The sequence below is a fragment of the Coffea eugenioides genome, unplaced genomic scaffold, assembly GCF_003713205.1.
Source record: "Coffea eugenioides isolate CCC68of unplaced genomic scaffold, Ceug_1.0 ScVebR1_48;HRSCAF=264, whole genome shotgun sequence".
Taxonomy (NCBI): domain Eukaryota; kingdom Viridiplantae; phylum Streptophyta; class Magnoliopsida; order Gentianales; family Rubiaceae; genus Coffea; species Coffea eugenioides.
Genome location: NW_020864331.1, coordinates 26,487 through 47,699, shown reverse-complemented (window position 1 = coordinate 47,699; position 21,213 = coordinate 26,487). Strand labels below are relative to the sequence as shown.

At 37.7% G+C, this 21,213-nt stretch overlaps 1 long non-coding RNA gene across 4 annotated transcripts; it reads right to left on the bottom strand.

The window, feature by feature from the left end:
* Positions 1–8,464: 8,464 nt before the first annotated feature.
* LOC113758339 lies at positions 8,465–20,296 on the bottom strand. Of its 4 annotated transcripts, XR_003466674.1 has the most exons (5): positions 20,128–20,296; positions 19,859–19,905; positions 18,567–18,644; positions 9,466–9,543; positions 8,465–8,733 (listed from the first exon to the last, which is right to left on the bottom strand). It is a non-coding gene; the product is annotated as an uncharacterized LOC113758339 (long non-coding RNA). The 4 variants fall into 4 exon arrangements; XR_003466673.1 differs by lacking the exon at positions 19,859–19,905; XR_003466676.1 differs by lacking the exons at positions 18,567–18,644; positions 19,859–19,905; positions 20,128–20,296 and adding exons at positions 10,766–10,812; positions 11,035–11,205.
* Between the last annotated feature and the right edge of the window lie 917 nt (positions 20,297–21,213).

The following is a 21,213-nucleotide window of genomic DNA, read 5'->3' as shown; positions in this document are numbered from 1 at the left end:
GCAACAAAAACAAGCAATCAAGCTAATAAACCTATTACATTTGCTAGCTAGGCACAATGTCTTCAATAGGTCTTCATCAAGTGCTCCCCAAGCCCTATCTATTACAAGCCAAGAGGTGTACACATACCCCATAATGAATAACTTTAAAAAAAGGGAAAAGGGAAAATGGACAAGAAAGCTCGCCAAGCCCTATCTATTACAAGCCAAGAGGTGTACACATACCCCATAATGAATAACTTAAATAAAAGTAAAGTAAATGAAATAAATGCAAGGAATTAAAGAAGGGCAAGGAAAGCGAAGTAGACATGCATATTCACATAACACGTAGGAGCACGTAGGAGAAATGAAAGTTAAGGAGATAGAGGTTACCTCCCTTGCAATTAGGCCCCAATGAAGTGAAACCACTTATTTATCCTCCAAAATAAAAGAAATGGTCAAGGTACCAATTTATTTGGGAAAATTAAAGGAAATAGGCAAACCCAAGCTCACTTGGTCATAAAGCCCCTAACGTCATGACTTAAGTGCAATTGACAAAGCATGGTAGTTAATTGAAGCAAAGCAAGCAATGAAATTGCAAAAATTAAAACTACGAAGGACCAAATTGATGACATTATTCAATTGGTTGGGCCATAGTAGGACAAGGGGAGACTTGGGGGCCAAAGTGTAATTTTTGAAAATTATTTCATGCAATCTTCATGCAGGCTACGTAAACACAAAGTTTCTGCAGCTATTTTCTATTAAGCTTGAATCAGCCAAGAATGAAAACTGCTGCACTTCTCATTTCCAAGTTTTGATCAAAACCATTCCATCTAAACATATAACCATTCCAGCATGTAGGGTTAAGACAACAACTCTTATTGCAAGATTAAGACAGCAAATCTGGGATGATAGCTGCTAGGGGGCAACGGCTAAACAGACTGCAGCAAAAGACTCGACAACCCCAAAACAAGAGTGCAGCAAAAATCTGCTGCACTTCTCTATGACTTTACAACTTATTAACTACCCAGAAATATTACATTAGATTTCAAAAAAAACATAAAAAACATCATAAACATTAGGTTAAACCATGCAAGCTAATAACCCATATAGTTAACAAATACTCTAAACCAAAATGACTGGATAGGAATGCAGCAAAAAAAATGACACTTGCGGCTATACTACGGTAGCTAGCAGTTTCATTTCTTCCTTACCCAGTTCAGGGGTATTCATGCAAGATGACACAAGACTGGACATTTCCTAAACTAAACAGCCATAGCCATGGAAGTTCAGGAAACAACAGCAAAAGGAAGAAAAATGCAGTCCGGCCGAATCGTCAAAGCTGCAGCAGAATTTCTGCCATGAATTTTGCAGCTCATTCCACGCGGTTTCTCCAAACAAATTGCACCAAGCTCATGGTTTATCAATTCAAAACAATAAAAGTCTCAACCCATTTAATCAACAAAATCTGGACAAGGTTACTGATTTGTCGACAAAGAGAAAACAAAAACATGCAACAACAAACAAAAACATGAAACCAGAAACAAACAAATGTGCTCAGACTTTGGTTAGAACAGCTAAGATCCTAAAAGGCAAAGAAGGCCACGGCTGCCACGGCTTTTAACTACTTATTGTAGTCTAATGATATGCTGCACCTTGCTACTTAAAATGGTAAACAAGCATATACATGGCATCATCATCACCCAACACGCCAAAGCAAAAGAAAAACTAAGCCCAGCAAGTGCTTGCCACAACGATCAAACAACAAACCAACCAAAGGAAAACTCAACCCATCCCAGGAACTTCAGCAAAAACCATCACTCGACAACTCTTAACGGAACTAAACACTTCAAGCTAACAAAATGGAACCCAAATCAGAAGGTAAATACCAAACACATGATTAACATTCAGGCTTCGCCCAGATAGCATGCGATAATCTTAACCAGACAAACAATCACAAATATAGAAAAACATGGTATTTCACTCAAATATAGACAATCAAAACAGACAGGTTAAATGAGTAATTGTTGCAGCCAAACAAAGAAAAAGAAAACGACATACCTGAACTGCTACAACAAATTGAAAGTTTCAGTCCTGTTGCAGTTGGGTGGTGGTGGTGCTGGTGGTAGTCGACGGACAGCAGCAGCAGCAAATGCGGACTGGTGGTGGGAGGTTCGCGAGGGGTGGTTATGGCGATGAGCAGCGATTGCTCTGCTTTCCTTTTCTTTGTTTCTATCTCTCCGATCCTCTCTCTCTCATCGCCTCCCCTACTCTATCTCTCAGCCAGTAAACCCTCCTATCTGTTTCTTTTCTAGCTCTCTTCCGCCACTCTCTACTCTCTTCACGGGTTGTCCTCTCCCTCAAACCCCCGAAGCTGCTTTCTTCTCTTTGCAGCCTTTCCTCTGCCGTCCTTCCTATCCCCCCTCCAGATTATCTCAGCTTTCCAGCCCCCAAAACCTTTTCTTTCATTCCCTTCTTTAGACTTCCGTCCGTCCTCTGTCCAGCCGTCCTCGATGCCCGTAGCTTTCCTCTGCGTTTTTCTCTATCCCTAGCCGTCACTCCCCAGCCTTCCTCTATCTCCCCCTCCGAATCCTCCTCTTTTCTTTTTTTCTACTGCCCTTGACTCTCTCTTCCATCCTCTCTTTTGCGGCTGCTGCTTCCTTCCTTTTTATACCCAGTTAACCACCCCCAAAACCCTGTGTTCAATGGTCAGCAATCATCCCCGTCCAGCCCCCTTTTTCTTGGCCATTTGATCAGCCTCCCTTCGTCCTTTGCACGCTGCAATAAAAATGCAGCGTGCAAGCGGCGACATTTTTTCAACTTTACAACTAATTAATTAAACAAAATTGATAATAATAATAATAATAATAATAATAATAATAAAAAACAACTTAATTAACATTGGATAACAATAAATAAACTAGAAACAACAAAATGCAACTTCCATTTTCCTTTTTTCATTTTCCATTTTTCATTGTTTTTCTTCTTTTTTCCTTTTTTTTTCAAAATAACTTTACAAAAATAAGTAAGATGCTAAAAGATTGATTTTAAAAGACATAAAACATATTTTTTGGAACACTTTTCTTTTTCCTTTGAGAAATTCTAGCTAAAATGGCTAAAATAACTAAAACTAAAAGTAAATAAAACTAAATGTGACAATTAAAAAAAAGAACAAATAAAAATGAATAGTAAATAAATAAATAAATAATAAAACACCAAAAATTTGGTGTCTACAATATATATATCTGACTGACTGACCTCGCTAGTTTGTATCTTGTATTCGCGCCTCGAGCCTAGATTAGTTAATCCAATGGAAGGAACTCGTAGTGGACGAGGCCGGGGCCGTGGACGTAGGCAACCCTCGAATAAAGGAGGAAATCGGGAACCAATGCCTGAACCCAACCCTGAACCTAGAGTGGATCCTAACGTTCAGGTAGCTGCGGCTATCCAGCGCATGACTGATCTTTTAGCTCATGTAGTCGAGCATCAAGGCCAAAACCCTACTCCTCAACCTGGAAACCCTGGTAACCATATAGAGGGAGAAGATAGGGCCCTCGAACGATTTCAGAAGTTCTCCCCACTGAAATTCCTTGGAGGACCAGACCCTGATGTGGCCGAGCGGTGGCTAGAGAAGATGATTAATATTTTTGCGGCGTTGCACTATACTGAGGAAAGACAAGTGACATTTGCTGTCTGCCAACTGGAGGGAGCAGCCCGTTCTTGGTGGAATGTAATAAGACTGAAATGGGAAAGAGTACAAATACCGAGAACGTGGGCGAATTTCATGATAGAGTTCAACGTGAAGTATTTCTCACCCCTAATTCAAGAAAAGAAAGAAGATGAGTTCATTAGGCTTCGTCAGGGAGCTCAAATTGTCGTCGAATATGAGAGCCAGTTCACTAGGTTGTCGAAGTTCGCTCCCGAGCTGATCATGACTGAGCAAAGGAGGATAAGGCGTTTTGTCCAGGGCTTAAATGTTGAGATTCAGAAGGATCTGGCTGTAGCCCAACTGAGTGCCTCCAGTGGCGCGGTGGAAAAAGTTCAACGAGTTGAAAGCGCGAGGTTGCAAGTTAGAACCTTTCAGGCGAGAAAAAGAGTTACTCTTGAAAGCAGCGTAGGACAAGAGGATACGAGTACACCTCCCAAGCTCGAAAAGGGAACTGGAGGGTTAAGATTTCCTGGAATGTCAAGTGATGCTTCACAGAGAGGCTCGGGCTCTGCTTCCCATGGTCCATGCGGGTACTGTGGAAAGCCGAATCACACGGAGGATGTCTGCTGGAAAAAAGGAAAAAAATGTCTACGTTGCGGGAGTGCAGATAATCAAATTGCTAATTGCCCATGCAGATCTTGAGAAGGGAGTGGGAATCGACAATCAACCAAGACCAACCCTAACCAGTCGAAGGGAGTGGGAATCGACAATCAACCAAGACCAACCCTAACCAGTCGAAGGGGGAAGTGACTGGATCGAAGGTGTCGACTCAAGTGTATTCCCTAGAGTCACATCAAGCTCCTGACTCGTCTGAGGACGTAGAAGGTATGATCCGCCATTTACGTTAGATTTTAATAGATCCCGTTCATAAGAAAATTTCGAGAAGGAAATTTCTTTAAGGGGAGAGAATGTGAGGACCCGTAAAAAAATTCCTTGTTTTATATCATTTAATTCTATTTCTTTTCCTGCATTTTCTTATATTTTATTTTACTATTTTAATTTTCTAGACATTTTATAAGTGAATATAATTTTTAAAAATATTTTTCTAGTATAAGTTAGTTCGGGTCAATTTGGAAGTGTATTAAGGACGTGGGACCCGCTAGTGCGGTTAGTGCGATAAAATTTTAGACGACTAGGTTAAGTTTCGTATTGAGGAATATTATTTTATAAGGTGCTAGGAAATAATTAGAGGTTAGCTAGTAGATTAACCATTGGAAGAAAGAAGATAAGCTTGAACCATTAAAAGTACCATGTGTCGCGACCCGATTGGATGGTGGACTTGACCAACTTTTCTTCACCTTTACTAAATACAAAATTTGACCAAGATCATCTTCATTTTTTCTTGAGCTGGCTGAACCTCGTAGAGGAAGAAACAAGAGAAACTTTTCAACCTCAACTTCAAGTCCTTGCTTCAATCTTGATTTCCAACCATTGAAATTGTAGATTACTCCATCAAAGTTGCTTACTAAAGAGGATTAAAGCTTCTAGGGGAGGGATTTGTGAAAGGAAAACCCTAAGTTGTCATCTTTCTTGAGGTGTCAAGGTACTTTGCTTACAAAGTTCCTCTTTGTTCATGCTAATGTCAAATTAGTGACTTGTGGTGGCTAAATAGGTTGTTTTATGGAAGATTTCATGGATTAAAGTGGAGTTATATAAATTTCTAATTTTTTTGGGGATTTTTCTGTTTTTATATGATGGGTATGATTGGCCTTGGATTGATAGCTCTAAATTGTGTTAAATGGAGCCGTTGTGCGTTAATTGCGGTTGTTTGCGAAAAATTTCAGTTTTGTGCGGAAATTTCAGTTTTAGGGTTCCAATCTGCCCTGTTCTGACCGGCTTTATTCATGCATGTTACAGGCCGAATCAGGCTTAGGTTAAAACATAAAAGTTGTATAAAATGGTGTTAGCTAGTAGCCTACAAAATTTCAGCTCGATCCGAGCATTGTATCATGTGAAATGACCAAAATACCCTTGACTGCCCACAAACCTTGTTTCACGGACAGTTATCTGTCCTCACTGAAATTTCAATTTTTGACCATGAAAATGCATGATTTGGCTTTGGAGGTATTCATAAGAAATGTAGGTATATGTCTTGGCTTCGAAACGCCATAAGATTCGTTTCAATCCGATAAATGTAGCTTCAGTTGTGGTTATTGTGCCGAAAGGTGTGTTTTATAGTCTATGATTTGTATGTGGTTGATTTGAGATGAATTGGTGTTGATTGTAGGATGGAAAAGTAAGGAAATGTAGGGGATATGCTGTCCAAATTTTGGTAATGTTGGATTTCTTCGAGTTTGGTTTGGTTTGGGATATATATAAGAAGGGCTTTTGGGGTTGTTCGAGCCCTAGGTCTTCATGTTACCTTTTCGTCCCAAAAGCATGTTTTGCACCCTTGCATTTGTAATTATTTGGCGTGGTCTACGACTTGTAATCGAGCCTCATTTGTGCATTTTATTTACTGGATTTGTGGCTATGGGAACCATAATTGTTTACCTTGGTTATTCTAGGGTTTCTTGGTGATTAGAGCCCTACTTTGGTTGAACTTTTGAAGTATCCTTGCTTTAACTGGTGAGTGTACCACTCCCCTGAATTATTGCTAAACTGGTTATCTGTACTTGCAAATTGCTATTTGAGTGTCTTTACCGACTGTTTATTTTGTACGAGATGAGTGTGTACTTTATCACACTCGTTCTCTGGCCTGTGTGGCTTGTTTCCTGTATATACTTGAATCTGTTATTTGCGCCTGATATGATGTCGTTTGGAAGTGTATCCAACGACCTTCCTGTTAAATCTGAGCTCAATCTCATGGGGAGTCAATTGAATCAAGCCAGCAAGGGCTTGGTTGAGAAAAATTGACAATCCATGGGTGCCTGTTCTTGAGAATTCTTTGGGTATTGGAGACTCTAGATTTCCGGTATACTCGAGTATTACCATTCCTGTTCCTGTTTGGCGTTCGGTCCCGGTAAGGGGTATGTTTGGTGAACGGGATTTTGGCGTAAGCGGGGTCTACGGACATGTGTGTTTCATTAAACGTTGACGGAGGGTCAACGAGGCTGGATCAAGTATTGCAGCGGAGATTTGGCTCCTGAGAGCCACCTGTATCTTTTAAATTGTGGTGTTCGTTCATTTCTCTTATTTGATGTGTAGATGTGCACTAAAAGTGATTTCTCATGATTTCTACTGGTAATACTTTTGGTACCTCATTGAGCTTCTAGCTCACCCCCTTCCGTTATCCTTGTTTTCCTTACAGGGGACCATCTTTTGGACCAATGATAATTTTGAAGAATGAAATGAGCTAGTATAAATACTCTTTTGTATAGCTTCTCGGGAGTTGGAAAATCCTAAATGTACCTTGATCCAAATATTTCCCTTTCGACTTGTAAATTACAAACGTATGTATATAAAACTGTTTAATCATGTTCATGCATTATATTTGATTTGGAAATGTTTATTCGATTGGGTTCCGACCGGATTGTGACGTGGTAGTCTCTTCATCCGCGGCCTGTTTTCGTTCTTCGTTTCGTTTCTCTTTAACGGTCGTTGTAGCGCTTGAACACTGTATTATCTTTTGGAACAAGTATTTCAGGGTGTGATTAGCTTAGTAGTCCTGGCGGCACTTCCATTTCGTTTGATTTTTCGTGGAACGTTGTACCAAAGATTGATTATATCTTTTAGTTCGGCTCAATTGGGTTCTAAATGTTTATCTTCTCGAAGTTCTTTGAGCGTTTGGTAGGGTTTACGTTTGTTCCGGATCCGTAGTCCCCGGCGAGAGTTGGGCAGGCCGTCCGCCGAACCCTTTGGTTCGCCTTAGGGTGAGGTGGGGCTGTCACACTTGACACTCACCAATACAAGAAACAAGGAAGTGTCCACTTGAAGGTTCAGGCGTTCACCGTAGGATCCTCTTGAAGGTCCTCTTGGGTGCCTGAGTAATTGATAATAAACTATCACTTGTACATCCCAATTATCATGGAAGATCGTACACATTTACAATCTAAAAAATATCGTGAAGACGAGCCTAAAATCTTCTTGTAAATCAAGGGTTTAAAATGGGGTCCAAGAACACAAGAAAATCTGATTTTTATCCTTAAAATCTTTGGATGGAAGTAAGTTGGTATGAAATCATGTAAATTATTTTCCAAATGAACGACCGAAACCGGACTGAGAAGGGAGACATCACAATCCGGTCGGATTTCTGGCCGGATTCGAGGCAGAGGGCAACCGAATTTTTTTTCAATTTTCACCACCAATCCGGCCAAGAACTGGTCGGACATATGGCTGGATTCTGTGTCGCACCCCATTTTTTGATAAAAAATAAGAATAGTATAATAAGTGAGTGAGATATGGTTTGAAAAATAGTGATGTGTGTGAAAAAGAAAAAGGCCATGGGACTTTGAAATGCGACTGTTTGGCCAAAATAGTAATCTAAAAAGGTTTTGATGAGAGTGTAGGAGTCGTCACTTGGTATCGAGTTAGGGTGTACCAAGTCACCCAAAAAATGTGGATTTAAATGTAAAACCTTTTTAGATTGACTCCAAAATCTACGATATATCAGAGAAAAAATGGTTCGGGGGTCGCAGTTGAAGAGAGGGAAGGCAAAGACAATGTCTAAGGCACCCTCTCAACCTAGCCTAAGCTAGTTACAATGTGACAGCCCCACCTCCCCCTAAGGCGAACCAAAGGGCTCGGCAGACCGCCTGCCCAGCTCTCGCCGGGACTCACTACAGTCCTCAAATAAAATACATCACTCACATCCAATAACATAGGGTACAACCTCAAGAATAAACGAAATAACATTTTTCAAACTTAGAACGAGATAAGATACATTACAAATCTCAAGTAAGGGTATCATTCCCCGAATAAGACAAAAGTCCTCAGTTCTCAAATAATTACATCAAATACTTATCAAGTGAATCGAATTCAAATTATATATGAGATATCCCTTCAGACACTAATAACTCAATACAAGCGCTTTCTTTGGCCTCGAGCCCTGTGGGGAAAAATTATTTTTGGGGGTCACTAATTAAGCCTCAGAACTTCCACTTCCAAACCTGTTAAGGAAAACAAATTGGGGTGAGCTAATGCTCAGTGAGGCCAAGGGAAAAACATGCAAGCATGCTAGCAAAGACACAATATAAAGCAATAACTCGAGTAACAAGTAACTGCGAAACGTTAAGCAACTAGGGAATTTAATCACAATAAAAGGATACGGGAGCTCTCAGGAGCTAATCCACGCGCGATCCAAGCTCAGGTAGTTGACCCTCCGTCAACTTTCACAGTTATCCATGTAGAACTCCACTTACTACCTCTAGCCACCATGACACCCTCTTGGATCCGTAACCAAACAAGCATGTAGGTGGTATCACTTAACAAGTATACCTAGCAAGACCCCTTATTTGGATCAAGTTATAACACTTCCCAAGGTTCACCAAGTTTCTCGACCAAGCCCTTGCCGGCTCGAGTTACAAGGCTAGCCAATGGGTTGGGGCGTCCCCCCCCCATTCACTTTTAGGTCGATGAGACAAAGCTCCTATCGACAAGATTTGGTCATAGCATTGAGACGGGATGAGCGGTACCTCCTACCCTAAAAGGGCATGATACATTCTGCCGCTCAATGCTCACGAAAAACACTTTCATTTGCATTCACATGTAACACGTATCACTTATCAAGCAAGCAATTTCATGAAAGAGAGGACAAGGGCGATAAAGTACGCCCTAGCCTCATTAACTAGCAAGTACAAGAATCATTTCATTTAAACACTTCACATGCACTTGATACTCACCAAGTATCAAAAGTCAAAGTTTGAGAAATTAGCTCTAAGACGCTTCGCCGGGAGTTCCCTCGAAGTCCTCTTGAGATCCTGAAAGTATGCAATAATGCATTGTATCTCAAATTCCAGGCCATACAGTATTCGTGTAAAGAAAAGAAATAGTCAATTTTGACTCCAAAATTAAAGTTTCCAAAGTATTTCAGTTCATAAGGAACCGACTTTCAAATGAGGTCTCAAGTGATAGGTGAACTCAAGTTCACGATGAAAATAGGTTTGAAATGCTCTAAGAGTTCTAAAAATGTAACCTAGGCCCTTAAAAGAACATTTAGGTCCAAATTGGAAATTTTCACTTTTCGAGTCATTCTTGGAAATATCAGTCCGGAAGTTCGGAAAGTCTAAAAATGGCAAATTTTACACCGTCAAAAACTTCATTCGAAGCATAACAACTTTGTAGAAGGTCACTTTCCAAGAATCAAATCAGAAACAAGTCAATTTCTCCAAGAAAGTTTACTATTCATTGAAGATAGGTCAAAACAGTCCAAGTTTTTCCAATAATTTTGGAATTTCGCTTAAAATCATAGAATCAAAACCAGCCTTTGAAATTTGATATGCATGTAAAGTACCAATCCAAGTTTCAAATGAAAAAAATGGAACTCGATTCCAATGTTCCTAGCTCAAGAAATAAAAAGTTGAAGTTCGCTAAAATTCCTGGACTGTTGGCCTTTCCAGAAATTTTCCAGATTTAATGCACTTCGCTAATTAGGCCGTATCTTACTCAATTCTCAGTGATATTGAAAATGGTTGGTGGTGTTTGAAACTAGGTTCACAAGGATATATTTATGTAGAAGAAATCATTTCCAAAATCCAGACATAAGCGGTTCAAAATCAAGCAACAAAATGGATTTTCTGGACAGTCTCGGATGAACAGTAATAAACAGACAGCCAACTTTCAAAACTCGCCACGAATCGCTCGGGACGAACTAGAAAATAAGCTTGGTACCGTTTTAAAGCTCTAAGAGTCTACTTTCAAATTCCACAAATGGCACTCAATTTCGATCAATGAGCAAAACGTTATAGCTACACAAAGGTTGCTGGTCAGAAAATTCTGGAGCTTGTTCCAGTTTTGCTTCTTTACTTGTAACTCAAAATTTAACCAACCATTTGGGTTGATTTTTGGTAGACAACCACAATACACATAGCACAACATATCTACACCAATTTGGAAGCTCAATTAACACCAGAAAATTTTCGAAATTACAGGGCAGCAGCAAACAAGAAAGTCGGGCAGCAAGTCAGAAATTTCAGACAGTACCTTTTCCAAATTTCTAACTTTCTTCCAACTTCATTCCATCAATCATTCTATATACATGCAACATAGCACAATATCAGCAACCACAACATGTTAATTCATCACATCAGCCACCAATAAACATCCTCAAACCCTCGAGCATGTCTTGGAATTGCAAGAACATAATTACTCAACCAATCAACCCAAATTCTACCATAGGTTGCAAACCCATGCTACCTTTGCTCCATTTGAGCTATAATTTTGCAAGATTGAAGTGTGGGTGAGCGAGTTACCTCAAGAACTTAGTTGGACAGCTTTAGGGCAGAAATCTTGACCAAAATTCCTCCAAGAAAACCGATGAACAGCCCCCTCTTCCAAGCTAGGATCAAAGCCCTCTAATGGATGATGAAATTTGGAAGTGGATTGAAGTAATTTTGTAAGGATTTTGGCTAGATTTTTCTTCCCTTTTCTTCTTCCTATTTTCAGCCAAACAGAGAGAGTGAAGAGAGGCGAGAGAGTGAAATTAGATTTTGTAATGACAGTGGAGAGAATTGGTGACTTAATGGTTAAGTCTAAGTGTCAACTCATGCTAGGTCCGTTTAGGGTCTTCGCATGTCCAATTTTCGCGCTCGTTTGCAACTTTTGTGCACTAAACCTCTGAGGTAATTTCCCTAGGACATTACTAGTAGTCTAATATCATGTTCTTAAAATCTCCAATTAATCAAATTAATGTGGCTGTCGGGGTCTTTTCGGCACGCGCGCGTATAAAGGTCAAACTTAAGGGTTTTCTCGTTTGAACTTGGAAATTCAACTTATTCGATTCTAAAACTCTAAAATCTGATAATCCAAGTATATATTGACGTGCGCGGAGTATACATATACAATTAAGCTCATCCTAATCAAGTTTTACATTTATAAACTCCTAAATACCCCACACGCGATTTATCGCAAGTATACGAATCGTGAGCGAGTATAGGGTATTAAGGGTCGATCCCACAAGGAAGATTGCAATTACCGGTACTACTAAAGCTTCTCTATTATTTAGACTATCAATTAATGATAAGAAATTTAACCTACTGCACTTATACAAGAAATTAACAAATGAAAGTTCCTTAGGTTGTGGTATCCCTAACTACTCATGCAAGTGCTATATTTGGATCATTGAGTACTACATTTAGGCTAATTATGGTGTAATTTCCTTATGCATTTGAATCCTACTTTCGTAGTGAATCAATTATACCTATAACTAATCCATACCTATTTTCATGGTTATGAAATTAGCTACAAGTTCATTTCTTCAATGAAATTACATGATATGAATCACCAAAAACCACATAAGTGCACCTCTACTTTCGTGAGTGTACTCCTTATGTTTAGCACTTCTTGAACTAGTGTTAAATCTCAATTTTCATTGCAGAAACAACACCTTAGATCATCACAATCAATGGTACCAGATTAATCATGATTTAAAGAGCTAAAATGCTAAATAGCTTGCTCAAATCATAGCAGTCAAATAGCCAAATAATAAGCACTAACAATCATAGAAAGTTCAACCAAACCCAAGGTATAAACTTTAGAAACACATAATGAACACAAAATCCAGAACTTGTATATTAACTAAACTTGGAATCAAATACAAAAGATAAAGAGTTTGGAAGGAATACAACCCTTGTCACATGAGCTTTCTTCCTTGCTTTCTTCATCCTCCATCTTCATCCTAATCTAGATAATAAACAAGAATGGAAAGCTACACTACTCTATACTAAGCTAAACTAACACTTGGGAGATGAAAGAGCTACATTTCTGCAACTTCAAGCTTCTCCCGTATGTCTCTCTATTTTTTGCTATGAACTCCCCATTCTCTTATTTTTGCAATGCATTTTGCTATTTAATGATGAAAGGTAGTCAAGAAATGAGGATTACATCTCCCTTTTACAGCTGGGAATGTTTCTCACATGTATAGCATCCAATGTGAGTTGGTGGAGGTGAAATTGAGTTTTACGCGTACAGAGCAGCCTTTTCTGACCTGTGATCCGAGCTGCTACAGTACCTCGGATCCGTATGGATCCGAGCTCGGATCCACTAACCCAGAAACAACCGAGGGTTCGGATGAATAGTGGATCCGAGTGTGGATCACTTGCTCTGTTTTTGGTCCAACTTCAACCGATCTTTTCTTGATGATAAAAGCTGATTTAGCTCTTGACCAAAACATAAAACTTGTAGCCCTTTGAGTTAGCTTTCCAATGCATCAAGAATCACCTCATTTGGATCTGTGTAGGCTGAGAAATGACTGAAATACCCTTACCTGCTCATTGCCCTGTTCCAGTTTCGACCAGTAGAAATTTGCTATTGTAATTCGGCATTTTGACCTGGAAAACCTTCAAACTGGATTTAGATGTCTTCACCAAAGTTGTAGATCTATCTCTTATCTTCAAATGGGTTCAAGAATCATCCCAATCCGATCATTGTAACTCAAGTTATAGCCGAAATACGAAAATGTGTCAAAACTGTCAAAATACACAAAATCCAAGTAAAAAGTGATAAAAACCTCATTTAATCACTTAAAAGCATTTTTCACCAATTATAGCCAAAATGATTCATATTCTTCCAATAATATAACCAAAGTGACTAAAAATAATATAAAATGTCATACAATTATTACGTAAATTAGTCACTTATCATATATATTTGACAATAAAAAAATCACGATAAGCAATTCATCTTGAATAAATTTGGGCATTAAAATAATATGCGCGTAAAGAACCAATCGGTAAAATTTATTTTCGAGAAATTCATGTACTTTAGTATTTTTTTTTTTGGGTAACTCGAGTACGAAATATTTTTAAAATGACCAATTTAACAATATTTTGAAATAATAAAATTATGGGTCCTCACATCCTCTCCCCTTAAGAGAATTTCGTCCTCGAAATTCATACCTTAACTCAAAAACTCCAGATGTCACTTTTGCATCCCACTCTTACGAATTGTAAAACTTATTTGACATTAAATATCACGTAAGTCTTGTATTCTTAATCTGTTCACGACGAGCGAGATAACAATTCTTTCATGCGGTTCATAGATTCAATTGCCTTAAGAAATTTGTCAATTCAAGAACAAATGATGTAATAGCCCCTTTTAAATTGGTATACGCAATGCACTTTACATATCTCGTAGATCAAATTCGATAAGATCTTATTAGCACACAAGTTTTGTCCTACTGGATCTTAACCCTAATAATCTTTCAAAATAGGTAGTAAGAGCCCTCAAGAATCCATAACTTCAAAAATCATATCCGGTTCCGTATACATGTATGCAGATATCGAGGTACTAAATGAAACCTTAAATTCAATAATATCTTATTGTAGTCCCAAGTCATTTATGAGTATTACCACCAATTTTTTTTAACCCGAATACGACTTAAAGACCCAAATCCATTAATGCTACTGGTGTATTCATTACTCCCAATGGCATAATTGAATTTCAAAGTGCTTACTTTTCTGATGAACTAGCCTTAATCACATCTTCCTCTAGAATCCTCAATTAGTTGTAGTCCTGTATTAAATCTAACTTGGAAAGTACAACAGTCTCTTGTAGATACTCAAATGATTCATTTATGCAAGGTAAAAGATTTTTATTCCTAATACCCACTTGATTCCAGCCTCGATATTATAGACATGGCCTTCTCACAAGGCTATAAGCGTAACAAAATTTAGATATACGAATAAGTCATGAAGTTGATTAAATGCAAAGTAAACTTTCATTTGCTATAAAAGACCATAATAATTTCATCAAGTTAGGATAAGTTTATCAAATCATTTCAAAAGAAAAGGGAATAAACAAGATTGTAGCAAAACATGCTAAGTCATCCATGTTCAAAGCAACAAAAGATTTCATCCATTTGCTTAATCCTGACTGTCAGCCTATCAACAACTCAAAGCATCTAAATGAGTAGCAAATCAAAATTTAAAACTTAACTATCCACAACCTATAAATTCTCATGCATCTAAGTCATCCAGGTATATTTACTCTTACCTCTCCACGAATTTGATACGTAAGAAAATCCACACACACGAATAAAGTAATACCCCTTGATATAATGATATGTACTTCCATTCTAAGGTCTTACTCACGTATGTAGTGAAACCATAAATTATACAACATATGAAACAAGTTCCAAACCCTGACTAAAAACTGTTACGCACTAGTAGGACCAGAATCCTTTTCCTCAAAAGTTTGTCTAAATCAAACCAATCATGACCTACAAGATAAAGTCGAGACTTTTGATGTATTTTGAATGTATCTGTGGCAAAATGTAATTCAAAATTTTCAAAATTAGAGTTAAAGATACAAATTTTCTTCATGATCCAAAACTAAATTTTCTTAGTAAGAGATTTCAAATAATGTTTAACCACAATCATCAATACATATTTCAAATCTCTCAAATAAATTTAAGAAGATTAATCATGCAACTTAATGCATGAATTTTAAAACATATACATAATAATCATAACATATACATGGAGGGTGTTCCAACACTTTTCCTCAAAGTTTCAAGTTAAACCTATCTTCGGGTAAAGCGTATATTTTAGAAAATACCTTTAAGAAAGATAAATAGACATGCAGGTTCATATTCGCATAACCTGTGATCCAACACCTTTACCACCCTTTTATATCCAAACCAAGAGCTAACTCTACTAGTACATAAAACCCAATCATTTCTAATCTCTGATTCATAACAAATAGGCATTCATGTTCCTAAGAAAAGATTCGAACTTGAACTCTATCTGATTTCGATTCTCAAACGAGTTCAAAATGTGTATACATATATATATATAAATTTTGTGAAAAAGTAAAACAAGTGAATCTGGGTATAGTAATAGTCAAGTAAAATTGAAAGCGCTTTTGTTCAAGTAGAACAAATAGGTAATGAGTTCAAGTCATCTCACCAAACCAACGAAATACTTTTGGAGTTCAAACTTTCACAAAAGTTGAAATATGGCCATAGGACCACTCATAATATACGTATAAAGCAACTATTAAAATTTCGCACAGGAAAATCTCACTAAGTTCCCAACTAGGTTAATCCATTATACACTGGTAGATCTAATCTTCTGGTTTATTCTCGATTCATATTCAGTACTAGGGTCTCATTAAATTATATAAGACTATCCATCAATTTTTCTCATGAGTACGGGGTTGTCTAAGCCCTAGGCCACGACCTTTTTTTCCCATTCCTGCTGCCATACTTAATAGAAGTCTATAAGCGCAAGAAAAGGAATAATTAAGCATAAAAGAACTTAATGCATATACAAGTTGCAAAAATATTTAGAATCAAAATATGCTTCTTTACATGTATCAAAAGTTATAGCACGAGTTAAGAAGTCACAAAACAAGCCCAATATATCAAATACTGTATATAGGCAATTAAGTGTCACAAAAAATAGAAGTATATGCAAGCAGGGTACAAAAGGCCTCACGGCGTGCACCACCCTTCCTAAGTCCATAGTTAAACCAAAGGGTCCAAATATCACTAATTTCAATCAAATCACATGCCTTTACAAAATTAGATCCAATCAAACCATAACACAAGCTGAAACCAAAGGTTATCCATTCGAAATTCAAAATCTTTAATAAGCAAGCCACCAGCCAGAGCACCATCATCTCCAAGAATAACCAGTATTAGGGTTTTATAGTTAAAGCCTCAAGCTCCAAGTTCAAACCCAAGAAATAAGTACAACTTGCTAACTTACGTGTCAAATGGAAACCAAGTCAATTCACACTAACTTCGTGCTCTTGAATGCGGTTACTCTATATCTCAAAGTTCCCTCAGCCCGTACACCTAAAGATAGGCTCACTCTTCTGGAAAACCAAGAATTTTAAAACATAAGAAGAGTCTTTAAAGTAACCAAAAATCTTATCAAGTTCAAGATTTACATTATAAAAACATAAGTTCGCCATTCTTCCTAAAACTCAAGATTTTTATTTTTTTTTGTGTAAAGCATAGACAAATTCAAGTGTGAGAATACACCAGTATACAATCAAGGGGGAAAACTTAGTTTAGAAAATTTTAACCTTGTATCAGCCCATCATATACAAAATTCAACAAACTCATCAGTTATTCACAAATTTTCAGATTGAAATTCAAGTAAAATTCACATATTTACCAATATTGGAAAATTATACTTACTTAAAGCATATATATATTATTTCCAATCATCGTTTGAAAATAAAACTAGTACATCTTAGTTTTTCTTTAGAATTTCAAAGCAGAAATTCTCTAGGAGGTAAATGGGTGGGAAAATGCATTTTATTCCTTTAATACTCTTTTATCTTGGTTCAAAATCATCATACATGGAGTTTGACCATCAAATCTCGGTCTGTTATCCTCCATAGCCAGTACTAATAATTATCTCAATTCCTTCCACACTGACAAGTATAATAATAATTCAAATTCGTCCAATCTTTCACTACTAATCTCTCATCCCATATTTTCCATCAATATAACATCACCTAATTCCTCAATTTCATTTCTACAAGTCCCAAGTAAGAAACTCTCAAATAATCAATTTGTTTAACCCATAGGATACAATAGGTCCTCATTCACATAATATTCAAATTAATCCCACAGTCAGGCATCCTAAACTTTAAGCCGAGGATACACTACAAGATCTAGAGCTTAAGCTCTGATACCAACTGTGACAGCCCCACCTCCCCCTAAGGCGAACCAAAGGGTTCTGCGGACCGCCTGCCCAGCTCTCGCCGGGACTCACTATAGTCCTCAAATAAAATACATCACTCACATCCAATAACATAGGGTACAACCTCAAGAATAACGACATAACATTTTTCAAACTTAGAATGAGATAAGATATATTACAAATCTCAAGTAAGGGTATCATTCCCCGAATAAGACAAAAGTCCTCAGTTCTCAAATAATTACATCAAATACTTATCAAGTGAATCGAATTCAAATTATATATGAGATATTCCTTCAGGCACTAATAACTCAATACAAGCGCTTTCTTTGGCCTCGAGCCCTGTGGGGAAAAATTATTTTTGGGGGTCACTAATTAAGCCTTAGAACTTCCACTTCCAAACCTGTTAAGGAAAACAAATTGGGGTGAGCTAACGCTCAGTGAGACCAAGGGAAAAAAATGCAAGCATGCGAGTAAAGACACAATATAAAGCAATAACTCGAGTAACAAGTAACAGCGAAACATTAAGCAAGTAGGGAATTTAATCACAATAAAAGGATACGGGAGCTCTCAGGAGCTAATCCACACGCGATCCAAGCTCAGGTAGTTGACCCTCCGTCAACTTTCACAGTTATCCATGTAGAACTCTACTTACTACCTCCAGCCACCATGACACCCTCTTGGATCCGTAACCAAACAAGCATGTAGGTGGTATCACTTAACAAGTATACCTAGCAAGACCCTTATTTGGATCAAGCTATAACACTTCCCAAGGTTCACCAAGTTTCTCGACCAAGCCTTTGCCGGCTCGAGTTACAAGGCTAGCCAATGGGTTGAGGCGTCCTCCCCATTCACTTTCAAGTCGATGAGACGAAGCTCCAATCGACAAGATTTGGTCATAGCATTGAGACGGGATGAGCGGTACCTCGTACCCTAAAAGGGCATGATACATTCTGCCGCTCAATGCTCACAAAAACACTTTCATTTGCTTCACATGTAACACGTATCACTTATCAAGCAAGCAATTTCATGAAAGAGAGGACAAGGGCGATAAAGTACGCCCTAGCCTCATTAACTAGCAAGTACAAGAATAATTTCATTTAAACACTTCACATGCACTTGATACTCACCAAGTATCAAAAGTCAAAGTTTGAGAAATTAGCTCTAAGACGCTTCGCCGGGAGTTCCCTCGAAGTCCTCTTGAGATCCTGAAAGTATGCAATAATGCATTGTATCTCAAATTCCAGGCCATACAGTATTCGTGTAAAGAAAAGAAATAGTCAATTTTGACTCCAAAATTCAAGTTTCCAAAGTATTTCAGTTCATAAGGAACCGACTTTCAAATGAGGTCTCAAGTGATAGGTGAACTCAAGTTCACGATGAAAATAGGTTTGAAATGCTCTAAGAGTTCTAAAAATGTAACCTAGGCCCTTAAAAGAACATTTAGGTCCAAATTGGAAATTTTCACTTTTCGAGTCATTCTTGGAAATATCAGTCCGGAAGTTCGGAAAGTCTAAAAATGGCAAATTTTACACCGTCAAAAACTTCATTCGAAGCATAACAACTTTGTAGAAGGTCACTTTCCAAGAATCAAATCAGAAACAAGTCAATTTCTCCAAGAAAGTTTACTATTCATTGAAGATAGGTCAAAACAGTCCAAGTTTTTCCAATAATTTTGGAATTTCGCTAAAAATCATAGAATCAAAACCAGCCTTTGAAATTTGATATGCATGTAAAGTACCAATCCAGGTTTCAAATGAAAAAAACGGAACTCGATTCCGATGTTCCTAGCTCAAGAAATAAAAAGTTGAAGTTCGCTAAAATTCCTGGACTGTTGGCCTTTCCAGAAATTTTCCAGATTTAATGCACTTCGCTAATTAGGCCGTATCTTACTCGATTCTCAGTGATATTGAAAACGGTTGGTGGTGTTAGAAACAAGGATATATTTATGTAGAAGAAATCATTTCCAAAATCCAGACATAAGCGGTTCAAAATCAAGCAACAAAATGGATTTTCTGGACAGTCTCGGATGAACAGTAATAAACAGACAGCCAACTTTCAAAACTCGCCACGAATCGCTCGGGACGAACTAGAAAATGAAGCTTGGTACCGTTTTAAAGCTCTAAGAGTCTACTTTCAAATGCCACAAATGGCACTCAATTTCGATCAATGAGCAAAACGTTATAGCTACACAAATGTTGCTGGTCAGAAAATTCTGGAGCTTGTTCCAGTTTTGCTTCTTTACTTGTAACTCAAAATTTAACCAACCATTTGGGTTGATTTTTGGTAGACAACCACAATACACATAGCACAACATATCTACACCAATTTGGAAGCTCAATTAACACCAGAAAATTTTCGAAATTACAGGGCAGCAGCAAACAAGAAAGTCGGGCAGCAAGTCAGAAATTTCAGACAGTACCTTTTCCAAATTTCTAACTTTCTTCCAACTTCATTCCATCAATCATTCTATATACATGCAACATAGCACAATATCAGCAACCACAACATGTTAATTCATCACATCAGCCACCAATAAACATCCTCAAACCCTCGAGCATGTCATGGAATTGCAAGAACATAATTACTCAACCAATCAACCCAAATTCTACCATAGGTTGCAAACCCATGCTACCTTTGCTCCATTTGAGCTATAATTTTGCAAGATTGAAGTGTGGGTGAGCGAGTTACCTCAAGAACTTAGTTGGACAGCTTTAGGGCAGAAATCTTGACCAAAATTCCTCCAAGAAAACCGATGAACAGCCCCCTCTTCCAAGCTAGGATCAAAGCCCTCTAATGGATGATGAAATTTGGAAGTGGATTGAAGTAATTTTGTAAGGATTTTGGCTAGATTTTTCTTCCCTTTTCTTCTACCTATTTTCGGCCAAACAGAGAGAGTGAAGAGAGGCGAGAGAGTGAAATTAGATTTTGTAATGACAGTGGAGAGAATTGGTGACTTAATGGTTAAGTCTAAGTGTCAACTCATGCTAGGTCCGTTTAGGGTCTTCGCGTGTCCAATTTTCGCGCTCGTTTGCAACTTTTGTGCACTAAACCTCTGTGATAATTTCCCTAGTATATTACTAGTTGTCTAAGATCATGTTCTTAAAATCTCCCATTAATCAAATTAATGTGGCTGTTGGGGCCTTTTCGGCACTCGCGCGTATAAAGGTCAAACTTAAGGGTTTTCTTGTTTGAACTTGGAAATTCAACTTATTCGATTCTAAAACTCTAAAATATGATAATCCAAGTATATATATATAACAATAAAAAAATCACGATAAGCAATTCATCTTGAATAAATTTGGGCATTAAAATAATATGCGCGTAAAGAACCAATCGGTAAAATTTATTTTCGAGAAATTCATGTACTTTAGTATTTTTTTTTGGGTAACTTGAGTACGAAATATTTTTAAAATGACCAATTTAACAATATTTTGAAATAATAAAATTATGGGTCCTCACATGCATGATTTAATCATGTTTTTCCTAATTTCTAACCAAAAGATGTATCGCATTTGTATGTAACTAATATGAATGCAACCTAAACCTAATGAGGAATCGAAAGGGACAAATATCTCTTAGAGGCTCGATTGGACTAAATCACATGAGTTGTGATAGCCAGGGATAAGCCTTCCAAGAGGTCACGAGTAATGCTAATGGAATGAATGTATGCAATGTGAAAACATGAACTTGTGTGAAGTGAAAAAAGTAATAATAAAAATAATAGCGTGTAGGTGGGAGTGTGCAAATGGGGGTGCAAGGTGAGGTATGTAAAGT